At 39.6% G+C, this 19,709-nt stretch overlaps 1 protein-coding gene across 2 annotated transcripts in view; it reads left to right on the forward strand.

Moving 5' to 3' along the window:
* The window catches only part of CACNA2D1 (calcium voltage-gated channel auxiliary subunit alpha2delta 1), a 960,240-nt gene that overhangs the window by 230,168 nt on the left and 710,363 nt on the right, over positions 1-19,709 (forward strand). The window lies entirely within an intron of this gene.

Raw genomic sequence — 19,709 nt, forward strand, 5'->3', positions numbered from 1 at the left:
ATAGAGTGCTCTCCTACATATTTATGGAGCTACTACCGTCCTTTCATCCCTTTAAAAAAAATGACATATTCAACATATAGTACGTATGAGGAAGCTGCATACAATACAGATTTTCAGGTTTTTGTTTTCATTTTTTTTTTCATTTTTTTGTATTCAGCTTCCTCATATGTATTTATTTATTTTTTTAAAGTAGCATTTTATTGAGATTTTTTCTGATGCATACAAAGAAAGACAAAAGATTACAAATCAAGATACAGTATATTATCCCTTCTTATACAGTATAGTAACAGGACAATAATTAATGAATAGGCAAGTTTGAATCAGTCATCGTCAGGCAGATAAAACCATGTGTTTAGAGTTCCATGCATGGGGAGTTATTTAGATGCTAAAGAAGCTGATATCTGAGCCCCCCCAAATGTCCGGGCACCCCCATGGGGATCATACTGTGCCCGGATGGAGGGTAAATCCGTCCACTATGCCAACATCCCATCAACCCATCTTTCTCCTGTGTAATAACCAAATGTTATAATGAATGATAAGCAGTATTGGTTGTGCGTATTAGGATGTAGATAGATGAGATGCCAGAAGAGTCGGCATAGGAGTAAAGCCCCGTACACACGTACCGATTGTCGGCCGAACGATCGTCCGTCTTTTGTCCGGTGCTGTCCTGTCGGTTGAAAAGTGCTAAAGACTGCACACAAATTTTGTCGGCCAACAACAGCCGACTGCAGAAGTGATGTCATGTGATGGTTACCTTTCCGTGTGTTTTTTCTTCTCTGAGCATGCCCAGTCTTGCTCATCCGCTGTTTGTCGGCCGAATTCTGTACTGACTGAGGAACAATCGTCCGTTCTGGTGTTGGCCAACAAAAATTTTATAGCCTGCACACCAGATTCTGTTCGGCCGAAAATTCGCAGTCAGTTGTCGGAAGCATCATACTAATAAGCCAAAATCGGCCGATCGGTCGGTGGCCGAATATTTACGGCCGACAATCGCTACGTGTGTACGGGCCTTAAGTCTTAGAAAGTGGAACTCAAAACTGGGGGATTAAGCAAGAGGGGGGTTAGGGTATCCCAAAATTGTGGCTCGTATACAGGTTTAGGATTCGATCCCTGATCTTGTTAATGTTTAGACATCCGAAGATCTAACTTCATTGTAAATTCATTACTCTAATGAATTCTGCAGAATTTGTGAAATCGAGCCAGCAGGACCATGTTTTGCAGAATTTAGCTGAGGACTCTTTATCTTTAGCCTGGTGGACAAGGTCCTCCATTTCTGCAGTTCTCTTTATACAACGAAACCGTTCAGTTTTTGGTGGGGGGAGAGACCCCCTTCCATTGATAGGGATACACATTTTGGCTGTGTTAATTAGATGGAGGGTTAAATATCTCTTAATAGCTTGGTTTGGGGTATGGAAGTATGATGGAGGAGGTATTGAGCCGGGGTGTAATCAGGAGTGTACGTTGTTATGTAAGTGATGAGGTGGTGTATTTCTTTCCAAAAAGGCTGTATGAGAGGACAGTTCCACCATATGTGGAGTAGCGTGCCCCTTGTCTTGTTACATCTCCAACAAAGTGGTGGAATATCCGAGTTAAATTTGTGCAGTTTGTCCGGGGGTTCTGTACCATCGTTTGTAGATTTTGACTAATTTTTCTTGTACACAGACATTTGTTGACCCCTTGTGGATGTGAGAATATATATATGTTTACATTCCTCTACTGATAGGTCTAGAGACAGTTCCTTTTCCAATTGTTGGCTAGTTTTGTTTGCCTTGGGGTCGTATTTGGAAAAAAGAAGGGAGATCAGATGTCTTTGAGGCTCATATGTATTTTAAGTAAATTTTTACATTATAAGACTGTTGCACCTTCATAAAGGATTCTTTAAGGATAACTTAAAGTGGTACATCACTCTCTAATTCAACATTGATTATTTTTAATCCTCATGCTGCTAGCATTAGTTAATAGATAGGAAAGTATATCATATTTACTTATTTTAAACTTATTTTAAACTTTGTTTTGCATTACTTCCTGGTTTCCATGCCTAGGCAAAAGATGTCATATACCCCAGGGGTCTTCTGGAGGGAATGATGGGGTTTGCTGAGCTAAGCACACCCTCCTGCCTGTATGCATGAGCTAAAGGCTGATGGATTCCAGGAAGTAAATGCTAAATGAATCATCCGCCCTTACTCAAGAAGTCAGAACTGCTAGGGGGTGTTTTTCAAACTGATTTCTCAGCAAAATAAAGCATAGAGGCATGGGTGGATGGCTAAGTTTGATTTAAATAACAAAAATGAATTAAATAGCATTTTTGGTTTGTGGTGTTCTAATACAGTTTTCCGCTTTAAGTCGCTTTCTTTTAAAGCAATTGTAAAGATTTACTACATGTACACAATAGAGTGGATTTACTAAACGCAAATAGACTGTGCACTTTGCAAGTGCAGTTGCTCCAGAGCTTAGTAAATTAAGTGAAGCATCACTTTTCAAAGAATACTCAATCACAGGCATTGAATATATATTTAAAAAAAAAGAACAGCATTTTTGCTTGCACGTGATTAGATGATGGAGGTCAGCGGAGCTTCCCCTCACTTACTAAGCTCTGGTGCAACTGCTCTTCCAAAGTGCACAGACTATTTGCCTTTAGTAAATCCACCCAATGTCTTAGTCATCAAGGATTTCTCAAATATAAGCTTTAATACATAAACCTAAAGAAACTCTCAACTTTCTTAAAAAATAAAGTGTTTCCAGCATTCATTTATGTATTACAAACAGTTCATCTACTCAGGTTAAGACAAAATTGTATTTTGGAACCACTAGACAGATCCAAGGAATGGCTACAATAAGGGATTAAGGGATGCTCACGCCCACTTGTTTCAAAAATGCAAAAAACTTTATTGAATGTGAGGCATAACACGATAAAACTACCCTTTATCAAAAGGGAATCATTTAGAGTACATGTGATAAGCATCAGCTGTGATGACATACAAAACATGCGACATAAAAACAACAACAAAACAATGACTCACACATACATGGCCGGCCACACACACACTAGGAATGATGATACACTGAAGCAGCTGCTCCCAGCATATAGCTCATATAAGAGCTTTGTTAATGCTGTCAGAGCCGCTTCTCGTGCATCTGCATGCCACTGTTATGAAATGACAATATCCAAGATGGTTAGTACCCAGTACAACACTGTAATATTTCAGGATAAATCAAAATATTTCAATATTACTCCTTCATCCTAATATGGCTTTTCATGCACAGAAATATGTATATTTGGAGGAGTGTCTGCACCTGACAGAGGTACTAAACCATTGCTGGACCTGGTCAATTGACCAATCTACTGTGCATATTGGAGTGGAAAGGAAAAGATGGCTGAGGGTCAGTCAAGGCGTCCTCCTATACTTATTAGTATATCTTGATGTATGTCCACACAAAAGGTATATGGGATGATGGCATGAAAAAGGGGGGGTAATGGGGAGGATGGAAGCTGGTCTGTCCTTGAAAATGGACGATTAATTGGCCAGTCCTGAAATTGATGGAATCAATGGCAATTCGTTGTACCAAAATTGTGGTGTTGGGCAATTTAGACCATCGTGGTTGTCTCGAGGCAGGGATGTATGCAAATTCAGAGTAAGTCTTAGTAGGTAGTTGGAGCGGTGGAGAGACGCTAAGCACCACTAGGGTAGCGCAGGCTCGCACCGTGTCTAGCAATGGTGAGTGATGGTGTCAGGTAGCTATCAAATTGTGTCTCAAAATAGCCTTCTACTGCACCCAGACTCCAACCAGTTGCTATATATATCACCGATGTTCATAGCCTTTTCTCAATCCCCTACTAATAGCTTATGCTCACCATGCATTTGATTGTGTGTGGCTCACTCCGAATAGCAAATCCGTCTGTCTCCCAATGCAGTAGCCTTCGGTTAGCTCAGATTCTTCAAGACGCTATGAACTGATGGCGTCTCCCACACATGGCGGTTCCTGTGCCTGAACGGCTGGGTTCACTGATTGGCTGTTTTGCCGACTCTTCCAATAGGTGTGTGTGTGGCCGGCGTGTGACGTCAATGCGTTTCGCGTGCGTGATGCACGCTTCGGAGTGAGCCACACACAATCAAATGCATGGTGAGCAATTAAGATTTGCATCAGCGGTCTTCTCTTCTTTCTGGAAACACTTTTTTTCACCTTGCCCACCAGCCACTGAACTCTTTCAATGGTACACTTTCTTAAGCTCACAGAAAACTGTCCCTGCCATGGAAGAAATTCTTTTGTTTTTGCTCCCCAGGACAAAGGTTAGTAATCCTCTCCTAGGGAGGGCAAAACTCTGTGTAGGTATCTGGCAGTATGGTGTGATTAACAGATATGGCAGTACTGCTGTTGTCCTTTTTAAAGTATGCAGGGATAGGTGGTTCACAGGGCATATGCGTAGTATGAAACCTCTTTGGCAGGTAAAACAGTTTCTATATTTGATTCTATTGTGTATTTAGATATTTAACTGAAGTTGACTACTAATGGGATATAAAAAGTTCTTCTATTTCAGATTATTATGCCTGATTTAGGGAAGAAGTTTGAAAAGGCCCATTATCTAGATCAATACATTTTTTATTAACTTTACAAGTACAAATGCATCAATTCCTGACATGTCATGATATACGACAACTGTATAATATTTTTATAAAAGTTTTACCTTGCGTCAAAAAATCAGTTTTTGAGCTCAATTCGAATAGCTGTTCATTGGCTGAGATGATGCCATCAGCCTGCTGCAGACAGGAGGAAGAGTTTTCTGAGTTTCCTCTCCCAAGTTATCAGACTGCAACATTGAACATTTGTAGCAAGTCACAAGAAGAGAAGAGAAGCTGCAGCAGGAACTGATCTTTGTTAAACATTTATAAACACAGCCAAGAACCACACAGGCACCAGGATTGTACATGATCAGTATTTTAATCCAGGAAAAAATGCTGACCCTACATAGTACCAAAACAAAGATACCTCACCAACTAGTGGCATCACCGCCCTGCCTCTTCATCTCATCTAATCAGAGAACACTTTATATTCATTGAGAATTGAGTGCAACTCATTCCACTTGGGCCATGCAAAGTGGCCAACCTTCTGTGCTCAGCATGCGTCAGGCCAACCATTCAACAGGGGACCCAGAAGCAAGTGGAGATTATGGGAGTGGCAGCATCTACTTGAGTGACTTCCAGCTTTTAGGGGCATTGGCAAGGTATGGTATATATATTAAAAAAGAATAGCGCGCAAATGCAAAAGAAATTACTACCAAATCCGAAGAGAGTCCATAAATAAAAATGGGGGTTTGGTCCCACCATATGGCCATATCGTGCTCAAGCCCACTACTGCGTCAAAGTACCCCATTATCAGTGGGTCCTACACTATCCATGAAAAATAGATAAATCCAGCCTTTCTAACCCTTGGAGATAATACTCCTTGCTGGGCTTGAGCACGATATGGCCATATGGTGGGACCAAACCCCCATTTTTATTTATGGACTCTCTTCGGATTTGGTAGTAATTTCTTTTGCATTTGCGCGCTATTCTTTTTTAATATACATGTCTTTTGGTTCATAGCTGCAGCAGCTTTGGAAATACATGGGTATGCTCCCCCAAATTTTTTGCCTGTTTATTATGTATTCGGTCTGACCAGACTATCGAGGTTGAGCAGCCCTCCCCACCCCCCACACACACCTGTACTCAATCAGTGTCCACCATCAAGTGGATATAGGAGGAGTCCCCTGTAGTGCATTTGCACATCTTTCCCAGCAAGGAGTATTATCTCCAAGGGTTAGAAAGGCTGGATTTATCTATTTTTCATGGATAGTGTAGGACCCACTGATAATGGGGTACTTTGACGCAGTAGTGGGCTTGAGCACGATATGGCCATATGGTGGGACCAAACCCCCATTTTTATTTATGGACTCTCTTCGGATTTGGTAGTAATTTCTTTTGCATTTGCGCGCTATTCTTTTTTAATATACATGTCTTTTGGTTCATAGCTGCAGCAGCTTTGGAAATACATGGGTATGCTCCCCCAAATTTTTTGCCTGTTTATAAGGTATGGTATATACAAAGTTACATTGCTGTAGGCTGGACCAATGTAACCATTTTGACAAATCACAGCAGTGCGAAACACGTCGTCACGGCAAACCTGATGCTTTCCAGGCCGGGTCCCGATGCTTGCTGACGTCACTTCCGGGTTACGGCCTCCGCTGTGGATACCTCTGGGTGGCGGCTCCGCGGCACGTCTACACTGCTTCGGTTCGAGCAGCCACACTATCGGGTGGGAGGAAGCCACGCCACCTTACCGGCTGGTCCGGTCTGCTTTTGGCACATAAGATCCTTCTCCCTCCTGCCTGGTTCCCTGTTGTGATCATCTAAACAGTTCCGGCTCACCCAGCGGCTCGGTCATCCTGTGACCCCCCAGCAACGCCACAAATCTGGTTTGGAACACATTCTATTATGTTTTAATCATCACTATATATTTTTCATAAATAAACTTTTCAAGGTTTTCCATCAAGGCTGCCTGAGTTACATTGTAGACTACGTACTGTGGGATAGCGCTGCTGCCCCTCCCCCCATGCACTGACCAATGCAACTATACCTGGAATTAATATTGTTAAGCCAAACCAAATTGTAGGAAAAATACAAAGAATCCACTGTTACTGCATTACAGATTAAAATGATCAATGTGGGCAGCTTTGTTTCTAAAATACTTGGTGTCATTTTTGCCTCTCTGTTGATTCCCTGAAAGAGGGGGGCAGATGCATACTAATTTAAAGGGTTCATGAAGTGTAAAGAATGTGGTAATGAAAGGGGAAGAGAGAGAGAGAGAAAAAGAATGAAGTTGCACATTCAAGGCTGATGGTTGTCTCCCTCAGACTGGAAGAGATTGTTGTCAGCCTGTAAGGCACGAAGCTTATGGATGCTCAAGCGTCTGCCTTCTCTGTAACGAATGCTTACAGCATCTGGCAGTGTGCGAGAACACTGCTCTACCAAGGCTTAATGCTGCTCAAGTTGTTGAGCTGACAGTAAGCACAGCCTAATATGCAGTTCAAGCAGGTGGCAGTTCAAAACAGCAGCCCAGCGCATGTGCTGCATTTGTGACTGATGTGTGACAAGCACACATTGTGATCTTGGCTTACATTTGGTTTAACTAATGTGCAGCATAATATGAAAGGGAGTCGAGTAAAAATTAGAATTTGGCTCTAAGCCGATCTATTTGTTTCTCAAATAAGAGAATGTGACTTGTAAAGCGGCAAGGAGGTTGTTAAGTCATTGCTGACCTTCTTTTGCATCAGGTTTGAAGCCTGTTAGTAGTAATACGAAATAGCACGTCTTCCAGCCAATGATTTTAATAAGACTGTACAGCTCTGTATGTTAATGCTGCAACCAAAAAGACACAGTTTATGAATGCTAGCCGACCCAGTGGCCTCTCACTGCGCATTTTTTAAGTAATTAAGCCATAATCATTTTTTTCTCGCATCTTAGCTAAGCTAGAATCCCACCCTGCCTATGAAGGGTTAACCAGAACTGGAAACACCATCTCCATGCTGAGCAGGAATATTACTAAAATATTTATTCCTGTGATGCAAAATGACCTTTTTTGCAACTCTGGCAGTATCACAAATAATTCCTTGCCCCGTTGGCTGTGTTTATGACTGCTATGTGCTCCTCTTCCCTGAAGATACTAAATAATAGGCAGATGCGATGAACAAAACACACAAACCAATTCTACTCGGAACTATTATGCAAATAACAAATCCAATTAAGTAAATTCTTTCTTTCGTTTTCTAGCTAGATAAAACTGTCAGAAACTGACAAGTGCTTTTAATTCTATATAAGTAAGTTTTTACGTTGTTCTTACTCAAATACTCTTAATGGTATATATTTATTAGTCTGTAGTGATGAAATTCTTATATCCTTTGTTATTCAATACATTGGGCCCCGTTCACACCATTGAGGGGCGTTAATGCATGCATAGTTAAAAGGAAACCTTCTGAGCTACTGTGTGTTCACACAAGGCCAAATACACGCTGCTGACACTACTCACAGTCCAATAGACGTGTGTAATAAATCAAATCCAATCAATATATGTGCTGCGCTGTGCATACCTAAATAATTAATGTTAATGCATGCATGTTGATGTGCATCATTCAAAATGAATGAGCTGTCAATGCAATTCAATGCATCAAAAATGGTGCATGCAACCCACAATAGTCCAGCCACAAGTTGCCTTGGGGTGCTATTCAGAAATTGTATGAATATTCACTTTAATGAATTTTGATGAATGGCATCACTTTGCACCAATGAATGTAAGCACAATATGATTGTGTGAAAGGGCACTAAATATAGCCAGTTTTCCTATGGCAAATATGTGTAACAACATAAAATATATTTATTAAACCCAAGATAATATTTGTGCACTTGCAATGAAACTGTAAGGGTCCATTCACACTAGCGCGACTTGTCAGGCGACCAAGTCGCCTGACAAGTCGCGGTCGGTCGCTCGCCATAGAGTAGTACAGGACCCGTTCTAATAGGAGCGACACAAGTCGCTCCGACTTAGAAAAAGGGTCCTGTACTACTTTGGGGCGACCTGGAGGCGACTTGCATTGACTTTAATTATATGAAGTTCGTGCAAGTCACGCCGAAGTCGCGGTGCACAGCTTCACAGGTTGCCCCACAAAATCGTGTCGCGCCAGTCTGAATAGGCTGTAAAACTTAGTGACAAAAGAACTAGGAAAAACAAATACAATGAAAACTCAATTACTCAATTAAATCCAACAGACAGCAGCATCTAAATCCCCAATTTGAGTAGGATGTGTAACAAGCTCCAACCAAACAATAATTAAAAGTGTGCTATCCTTGTGCTAGGTATAAGTTAATAAATCACATAAGAGACACAATTAAATTTTCTCTTTAGTTAATTGACGGACACAGCTCTCAATTATTCAGAACCCCCTACAGGAGTAGGACACTAGGCAGAAAAAAGGCTTGGCTACGCCTATGGGCAGTCATAGGTGGTATACATCCCCCTTTCTGCTATAGGCCTTCAGTTTTTTCCTGCCTAGAGTGTTCAGGTTGGGCTCCAGTTGTTTTTTGTTGAGCTCCTGTTTACCTGGTTGGCTATTGTGTTTAGCCTTGGGATTTTTTGTTGTTCCATCCCTCATGTTTGGCACTGCTTGGGGATGTCCCTGTGGTTCTGAATAATGGAGAGCTATGTCTGGCAATGAACGAAAAATGGGATTTTTGTATTTACTGTAAAAAAACATTTTTCTGAGTTCATTAACGGACAAAGCACCCACCGCTCTATGGAGTTTTAATACTTCTGACACTGCTTGTTACTTAACTGAAGGCCTATAGCAGAGAGGGGGATGTATACCACCTAGGACTGCCCATAGATGTAGCCAAGTCTTTTTTCTGCCCAGTGTCCTACCCCTGTAGGGGGCAGTATAACCATGTGGTTTTGAATACTGAAGAGCTGTATCCATCAATGAACTCAGCGAAATGGATTTCATGGTAATTATAAAAATTCAGTTTATCCTCTGTACTTTAACTTCCTCCATAGAGTCTATCTTGGCTTAGGAGATCGTGGAACCTTTGCATGCAAGATTGAGATGTATATGGCTGCTATGCAGCGATATGTCTAATTATCTCCTTGTGGGATCAAAGCAACTGGTAAGGAGCTCATTTAATTGTTTGTGGTGAATCCTTTTGGGAGCACTTTTTCTTCGGTGGTGCACGATATCATAATTCCTTCACCTTCACGGCAAAGAAATAGGAACTATTGATGCTTAGAAAATCTGAGCACCTTTTTGCACTTTATAAATATACTGTATATATATATATATATATATATATATATATATATATATATTTTTTTTTTTTTTTTTACACAGTGTTTGCACTATTTATATGGACTTTATTTGCACAGATATGTCAATTTAGGAGGAATTCATCATCATATGTTTAATGCACTTCTATTGTCTCTCCTATGTGATTTATAAACCTTTTACTTAGCACAAGGATAGCATACTTTTAATTATTGTTTGGTTGGAACAGCATAAAATAATTTTGAATTTCGGTGTACCAAAATATGCCATAGCTCCTATTTATTCTCTTGAACATAAAAAAAAAAACACACAGTGGTCACTCTTTGGCTTAGTAGCTTAGAGAGCTTTAACAAATGGCATACAGAATGTGTTTGCAAGGAAAAGTAAAATCAATAATAAATCCAAATCATGGTGTTTGCAATCTTGTTTAGTCCTACTAAAAAATACTATTTTTTGGCATCAGTATCAACTGACTTGGAGGTAAGATTAAAAATGGATGTCAAAGTACACATAACCTAAAATATTTTTCAATGATTGTTTTTTCCTAAAATTTCCTTATACATGTAGACCATAACACACAAGTCATACTTGTTCTGAGTCAGTAACTTAAGGTATTGAAGGAAGAAAATCAGCATGACAGCAAGGCAGCTAACGTTTTCAGAAGTAGAGACAAGAAATGTCAGCCTCCATGTTTACTCATACCTTGTTTCCTTTCTATTAAAATCTCCCAGATTTGCAGATTTGCTCTCTCTAAGAAAATTAATGGGTCTACTCCAATTTCGAGCATTATCAGAACCTAAAACTAGCTTTTTTCAAGGTTTCATAGCCAATACACCATTGAGATTCTGCAGACAAAATATTGGTTATTCAAATGTGCTAACTAAGATAATGCTTATGGACTTGACCAAAATTCACAAAATTGATGGCAACACAGACTAGAAGCACACAAACCTGTTCAGTTCACTGATTTCCTGGCTTCCTGCTAAAAGGCTCATATATATGACATGATTCAAACCTATTTATTTAGTATTATTACAGAGGTGGACTTTGAATCTTTGGTCTGGGGGTAAAACAGAATCTAGTGGCCCTTTACTGTTAGGGATAGATTTGAGCAAACTAAAGAAAGGATGGACATGTGAATGGTTGGCATACCTAAAGGACATGGTTATTGGTTTGTTGAAACACATATTTTAACATTTCACATTTTCAGTGTCTGTTGATGCTCTTGGCATTTGGTTATTAATAGTTGGCCTGTAGTAGAGATAAAAGGTAGGTTCAGGGCCATAGTTTTAGGTACATTCTAGTCAAAACTAAAAAGTAAACCAAGGGATCCATACTGAGAGAGCAATTTAAGTCCTATGTACATACTTCTGTTTTTCCAGGTATTAATGTGGTAATTCGGCTTAACACAGTCACTTTTATCTTGTGGTGATCTGGGAACCACTACTTGGGATGCAGAAGAAGAATCCCAAACTCCTACTGAAGGCTCCTTGTTGTCTTTCTATGTACAGAAAAGAAAATGGCACATGTGGTAATGAGTCTCGATCAAATGCCAAACAGATTCTTGGAAGTTTGAGCATAATTGTTGGTTTAGAAAACAAAGAGATAGAGAAAGGAAGTTACACAGCACAGGCTTTAGTAGCTAAACTCATTTCAGGAGTTCTTTTGATTCTTCTGTAACTGCAGTGGATTACAATGAATTTAGATTGAAGTGAAACTTCTGAACATTTTACTAGTAACAAAGATGAAGTGTTTGCTGGATGGCATTATTAGCTCATTGATTTATTTCACTTATTGGCTAGAAAAGCTCTTTGAATTTAGAGTTTAGGTCAAGGGTCAGGTTAAGCTTAGTTATTTTGGATGCAGTAATTTATTTCCGGGTGTGATGAATTGTGAATTAGTTAACTGAACCTGATACTGCTACACTAATATCGCTGCAAGCTAATGTACTGTACAGTATTACTTGATCCAGTTGACTCATCTTTAGAGTTCTAATTTTAGAGAAAAGCAATATGCTTTTTTTTTTAGTGCAGGATCCCTAATGCAAATTTTAGGAATTTTTGCCTTCATAAAGGAACCCCTGGGCTCTAGCTGTCATATATGCAGATGTGTACCCTGCTAATGTAGATGTGATGTGACCTGAGAAGCTGCATTCATTTTTATAACAGAAAACATCCATCAGCCCAACTTTCTTGCCTAAGTTGTAAACCTTGCCATAGCTATACCTTACAAAATCCCTTTTTGCCGTGGCCACTGGTACTTCATTGGCACCCATCCAAACCAAACTTTAGATCTCTTCACTGAATCTAATTTTTTGCTGTATCTTAACATTGCTCGCACACTTTCTTTCCTTTACATAAAGCATATACACTGTCAAAGAGCTAACATACCATCCACCAGATAAAACTAAAGCTATATAAATAAGGCAGAATGTTTGTCTGCCACAGTTAAATCACTGCAAGCAGTAATGTAATATTTCTACTAATTAATGTTCATCATCTTTTAAGCATCTAAAGTTGCTTGGTATCAAAGTCTTGTAGAGCACACCCTGAGAAGATATTCCTCATTAGCGATAGTTCTTCATGATAATTTTGTGTTTAATGCATTTTAAGTGCTAGATTTCTTATTAAAACTTCAATCACCCTGCACTTGATTGTAATTAAATCCACCCTGGGCAATACATTGTTTCCCAAGTAAATATGGCAAACATAATTAAGAGAAACTTTATAGTTAATGTATCATTGGTTTTCATGCAGTGATTAGGTTTTCAAGGGAGAAACACAATCATTCACTTTAGGCATAATATTTATTTCAGTGGTTGATGCATTAAAAGTTTCTTTGCCTTGAACTGGTTATTGGCTTGTTTTGCTAACTTGAAAGCTAAAAAGAAAGCACATCTATACCACAGATGAAATATGCAAACGACATTTAAAATATAAGTGATACAGGATAGCCATCCCATACTAATTATATTAAATGAATGAATAGATATTAAGCTCAATGTGATTTGTGATTCATCTTAGCTCTCTGAGAAAAGATTGATTCCTTCATTAAATGCCAAGGTTTTATGGAATATGGAAATATAGAGATTGGGCATTGAAACTGATGGAACAGGACACTTTTTATTAATTTCAGGCAAGTGGGGAAGCTTGCAGTATTATCCATTGTTATTGGTATAAGAGATCTAGTATTTGAAGGTTACAGAGCTAAATCCAGAAAAAGGTACTCCATATCCTACACATCATTGAACCAATTAAAGTGATTGTAAAGGCAGTAGTTTTTTTTCTTTTCTTCATAATGCATTCTGTGCATTAAGATAAAAAACCTTCTGTGTGCAGCAGCCCCCCTAATACTTTTCTGAGCCCATCTCTATCCAGTGATGTTACAGGAGAGCCTAGGCTGCCCAGGAGGGGCCAGAAGAGCTGAAGAGGGACCCGAGAAGAGGAGGATCGGGGCTGCTGTATGCAAAACCATTGCACAGCAGGTAAGTATAACACATTTGTTATTTTTAGGCAAAAAAACACGAGACTTTAGTATCACTTTATAACTCATCATCGGGTAACTTCATTAATTGTTAAAATATGCAAACCTATTTATTGCCATCCCTAAGAATAGGGAGACAAAGGGGTTGATTTACTAAAGCTTTGCAAGTTCAGTTGCTTTTTTTTCCTGACACGAGATTTTGTAATCTTTTTTTTTTCCTCCAATTCTTTATTTATTAACGTGCATACAGTACAGGAGAGGTGAATGCGACTTATCTAAAGACAGCACATTATTAGCATAGACTGAGTGTCTCAGAAAGTGTATGTAAACCCTAGTCATGAATTTCTCTTAATTGCTCCTGTAGCCAGATGCTTGGCTAAGAATTCTCTCTGTGGCTGCTGCCCTACGTTGCTGAATTGGTTAACACAGATATCAGCAAGAGGATGGAGCTGCTGAGTAGGAAGAGTTCAGTAGACTGAGTCAAACAGCACTTTAACGAGGGAGTTGCCCAGTGTGCACCACCACTGCTGCATAAGAGCAGCCTAAGCAGGATCTGAAGTGCAGAGTCCAAATGTGCTGGTAACCAGATCTACTTGGGTGCAGAGCAAAGAGTGGACTAATTGCTGTGTGTAACCGGAGGGTGAGCTGTAGTATCGCTAAGACTGGTGTCCTACTACTGTGGGGATTTGCTATCTGTTGCTAGAGACCCTTTAGGACTTGACCATACAGTCATCTAGTAGCCATATTGCTACCTGCAGGCTCAACTGGGGCTATTCTTGTGTGCACCAATGGTACAATTGGGTCCCAACACTAGCCAGCTGAAGAGTTAGGACTAAAGACTGTCCATTTGCAGCTGCTACACAGAAACCTTCACTTATTGCATATGCTAAGAGGTACCTTTCAGGGGACATTGCACCATATCCTACTAATTTTTCTAGAGTGCACGCTAGAGTAGTTATAGCATTATTATTCACATTGCAGTTAATGTTTAGCTGCACTGTTTATTACCAACTTTGCTGTATCATAAGTTAATTCCAGTCTATTGGTACAGAACTCTATTCTAAGTCACCATGGCATAGTGATTATACTGTCTAGTGGACTGGGTGTTTATTTATGCTCAAACCACCATTTATTTTAACCAGTATCAGTACATTGGGTCAATTTACCACTAATTGGTCTTGTGTCTATTTCCTGGTGCTATTTCACAGCCCAGTTTAAGGTATCTATACTTGTGTTCTTATGAGTGCTTGCAGCAATTTTCATTTGACCAGGTGTGTCAGAGGGGCTGAGGTTATTTTATGAGTTTATTAAAAAGAACAGAGAACCCAATTACCAAGTGGCTCATGCAGAGGTAGCTCTCAACTCCATTTAGTTTGATAACCAAACCATTGTAAACATTTTGTTATTTCTCTTCTATAAATGCAAAACAAATATCTGTTGAACTTGCTAGAAATCTTGTAAGCTGATAATTTCTTGTGCGGCTATTAGCTTGTATTGCACCCAGTTCTGTGGACTACATAATATCTCCTCCTAAGGTTTTGAAGAAGATGAGAGAGAAAGTCTGTAGTCTTTGGGCAGGAAGTGTGTTACTGGTAGGAACACCGATCATAAATAAAGGGAATATGCCTAAAAAATAGAAAATTAATGCAGTATAACTTTTGTTCCTGAGTTAAGGCATTTTTTAATATGGAAATGTTGCATGTCTGACCTCCATTAGGCTGCATTAGGTTATCGGCTTATTAATGCAATGGGTTATTAGGTCAAGTAATGGATCACTTGTTTGACATCAGCCTTTAACCTCACTTAAAGGCAGAACATAGTAAGCAAGTATGGAGGCTGCCATTGCTGATTTCTCCATTTGAAAACACTAGTTTCTTGGCTTTAGCATAAAATAGGGGCATTAGTACTTTCTGAGTCACTTATCTGGAACAAGTGTTGGTATTTAAGAGTTTTGAGTTCACCTTAAGAGTAAAGGTCCCTGGTATCATACATTTTCTTTCTAGCCTCAAATAAATGTGAGACTGTTTTGTGTGGGAGACATTTGACAGTTGCACAATACCTTATTTTCAAAAAACAAAGAAAGTAACTTTAGTTATTTTCAAGTGTCAGATTCACTTTAGCATAGACTTGACAGACAATTTCTTCCCAACGACAAAAATAATTGGAAGAACTGTGCATGCTGAGTTTACAATCGAGTGTTGACAGCAACAGTTTTTCAAGGTCACCGGTAGAACTGGGCTCAAACTGTTGAAGTTCTTTGTGTAGCTGTAATGTGTTTTCTTGGTTTGAAGCACATATCATAAGGTCATCCAAGTTAATATGTTTTGGGGAAAAAAAAAAGACTTTTTGTTGAGCAAATGCTGGATATTGGATTTGGTTGAGGATTATAGGAAATGTTCATCTTCTTATTACTTTAATATATTTGATCATGTTAATCAACTTGCTATTTATCCTTTTCTATATTGGTATACTAATTAGTCTTTAACCACTTTACCCCAGCCCTATTTCGGACACTTTTTGTTTACAAGTTAAAACCAGTATTTTTTCCTAGAAAACTACTTAGAACCCCCAAACATTATATATATTTTTTTAGCAAAGACTCTGGAGAATAAAATGTCAGTCATTGCAAATTTTTTTGTCACGCGGTATTTGCGCAGCGGTCTTTAAAACACCATTTTTTTTGGAAAAAATTTGAAAAATCACATTTCACTGCATTTAAAAAATACTAAACAGTAAAGTTAGCCCATTTTTTTTGTATATTGTGAAAGATTATGTCACGCCGAGTAAATAGATACCCAACATGTTACGGTTTAAAATTGCGCCCCCCGTGGGATGGCGACAAACTACGGTCAATAGAGATCTCAATCTGCGACGCTTTAAATTTATTTAACGGTTACCAGTTCAGAGTTAGAGTGTAGCTCTTTTTTTTAATTATTGCCCACGCTCTGGCGATCGCGGCGATACCTCACATGTGTGGTTTGAACAGCGATTTAATTCGCGGCTCGACTTGCGTATACGTTTTTTTTTGTTCGCGAGCTAATGGTGACGGGGGCGGCTAAATTTTTTTTTTCCTATTTATTTTTTCTTTTTTTTAACTTTATTACAGGTTTTTAAAAAAAAAAAAATCTGATCACTTTTATTGCTGTCACAAGCAATGTAAACATCCCTTGTGACACCAATATGTAGTGACAGGTACACTTTATGGAGGGATCGAGGGTCTAAAAGACCCTAGACCCCTCCACTACACTTCCCTGTATGCAAAACGCCGAAAAAGGCATTTTTGCATACAGCCGTTTTTCAAATCTGCCGCCTTTTGCAGCACAGTAACCCGGAAGTGACGTCATGGACGCCGCCTCCGGGTTACGTCATCGGAGACCCGATCGATGCCATTTCCGGCATTCATTGGGACTCCATCCAGCCAGCAGACGTGCCTGCTGGGTGCTCGGGGCTCCCGGTGGGACGGGAGCCCCGAGCAAAGCCACGGAAGGCGGCGGGAGGGGGGGGACGTCCCCTCCCGCCCCCCCGGGTAACGATCGAGGGGCTCCCGAGCCGCATCGGTCATTACCGATGGAAAGCCAACCGTCGGCTCTAAACAACGGTACTGGGATGATGCCTCTAGCTAGAGGCATCATCCCGGTATAACCACGCAAAGTCAGCCGACGTAGATCTACGTGGCTGGTCGTTAAGTGGTTAATAGCCAGTTATGTTTATGTGAGACAACATTTTTTTCAGCATCTGGTTTATTCAGTTTACCTGTTGTAACACCAGGTCATATGTCATAGTGTTTTTTTTTTTTCAAAGAACACTTTGGTACAAGCAATAAACCCATGTTTAAATTGCAAGATGCATTTTGTCATAGAAACATGTGAAGCTCCAGACGCACACGTAATTATAGGGTATAGTAGCTACTTGTTTTAAATAAAGGAGTTTAGACTTAATCTTTTAGTCTGAGCCCCTCTTTTACCTACTATTCCACAGACAATTTTAAATATATGCAGCTGACCCCATATATGCAACTTATCCCACTGCAGAGAAGTAACGAATAAAACCAAAAATGTGGTTTGTATAAACAAAAGGTCACCACAAAGATTACTGACTAATCTTAATGCTTTTCATCTTTGGGACATTTGTTCCATGTTAACATTATATATTGGGTGGTTTTATGAGCCAAGGCCTTTATGGCATGTGGATTGTTCCTGCAGTTGCAAGAAATCATGTGGGGTTGATTTACTAAAAGCAAATGGACTGTGCACTCTGCAAGTCCAGTTGCACTAATAATTCCCAGAGCTTAGTGAATGTGATGAAGCTACACTTTGTGAAGAATGTCCAATCAGGCGCAAGAAAAAAAAAACAAAAAACGTTGCTTGCACATGATTGGATGATGGAAATCAGCACAGCGTTACCACATTTACTCTGGGGAATATGAGTGGAACTATACTTGCAAAGTGCCCAGTCTATTTGCCTTTAGTAAAGTAACCCCATAGTGTTGCTAAGTTTAGGCATGCTTTCTGACACCCAGAGAGCTGCACGTGGTGCATACAGCTATCAGTACAAGTGACGGGTTGTACATGGCTGAGCTTGCGCAAATATGGATGGCTTCTGCATTGTTATTTACCCGCACATGTTTGAATGGTGGTTGTCCCCAAATGTACCACATTTGTGCTTGGGGAGAAGCACATTAGGCATAATATTATTCTTTTGTGCAATTTTTTATGGGATGATTTATCATAATAAGGACAAAAAACACATCCAAGAAGGTATTTTTCTCATTGGCAAATAAAATATGTATGTATTTGTTTAGCTAGATACAGCTTTTAGTCTGTACAGTCTATTTAAAGTAGCCAACCAACAGCTCTTGCTGTGATAAAAACCAATTACACTGCAAACACATATGGCATACAATATTTAAGAAACGTTTGACACTGTCCTTTCTGCTGAGTACTGTCACCCCTCTTGGTACTACTGGTGGATTGAAGAATTTTATAGGGGGCAAAAGTCATGTGCAAAAAAAATTGTTAGGAGATGTTACCATTTGGTAAATTTAAATGTAAATATCTATAAAAAAAAGATGCAGTATCTCCCAGCCTGCTTTTTGGGCTCCTCAGCCAAGCCCTTCACCCAGCATAGAAGTGATACAACTGAACAGCAATGTAACGCGAGTTGGCTCAGTATTTCATTGCATGTGCAGTAGTGTGAGCCAGCTTGATGTCAGGGCCACCAAAAGAAATCATGGGGCTCCATACAGCCTACCTAAGGGCTCTTTCACACGGAGCGGACCGCATTGCGATCCACTCCGGCACTTTTTTTTTTTTTTCACGGAGCGGATGACACTTGTGTCATCCGCTCTGTATGTCCGCATATCATCCCATCCGTTTGCGGATGAGATACGGACATAATGTATGTCTATGGGCATTGTGGATGTCAGCGGATGACACCGCTGACATCCGATTTTGCATCCGTTCCGTTTTTTAAACGGAACAAAAATAGGGTTCTGTTCCGTTCCAAAAAACGGAACAGAACTGAAAGGATGAAAATCGGATGCTTCCTGGTCAACCCCACCACATAACATGTTGAAACACCACTATATTTAGAAAGATCTCCAAGAGATTCAGTTCCTATATGCAAGTTGAAAAATGCAAGCTATCTTTCCTTTTTTTTTTTTATATAAGTTACAAGCTCCAAAGTCATTGGCCTGGAAAAGTATGAGGGGAGAACGTTCAGAGTTCAGACTTCATACATTGGGGTTTATTTACCAAAGGCAAATCCACTCTGCACTGCAAGTGCACTTGGAAGTGAAGTCCCTGTAGATCTGAAGGGACATGCATGGAAAATAAAAAACAGCATTTTTGCTTGCACATAATTAGATGATAGAAATCAGCAGAGCTTCCCTCATTTCAGATCTTCCCCTACAGGACTGCACTCCCAAGTGCACTTGTAGTGCCCGTGTAGTGCAGAGTGGATTTGTATTTAGTAAATCAACTCCAGTGTGTGCCTTTTTTGAAGTCAAGATCAGGATCACACTTTCAAAGTCTGCAGATATAAAACGTGGTTAGCGATGGCTCACCACTTCAATATAATTCCATTAATTTTCCATTACCCCTAAAGCATGTCTCTAGCATACTACTGTACAAAGAATGATAACTTAGATATAATTCTAAAACTGAATAAAATAACTCAAATTCAAGGTACTTTTTTCACACTGTAAAGTATTCCAGTTGGACTTTTTAAAACCTTATGCTGAGAGATGTATGGGGATTGCCATTGCTGACTTTCTATAAATACCAGTTTTATTTTTACTGCCTCCAGTACTTTCTGAGTTGTTGACTGGGAACAAGCATGAGAAAGTGTGAGCGAAGTCTAAAACCTTGATATGTGTAATTAG

Source organism: Pelophylax lessonae, assembly GCF_965119305.1.
Source record: "Pelophylax lessonae genome assembly, chromosome: 4".
Lineage (NCBI taxonomy): Eukaryota > Metazoa > Chordata > Amphibia > Anura > Ranidae > Pelophylax > Pelophylax lessonae.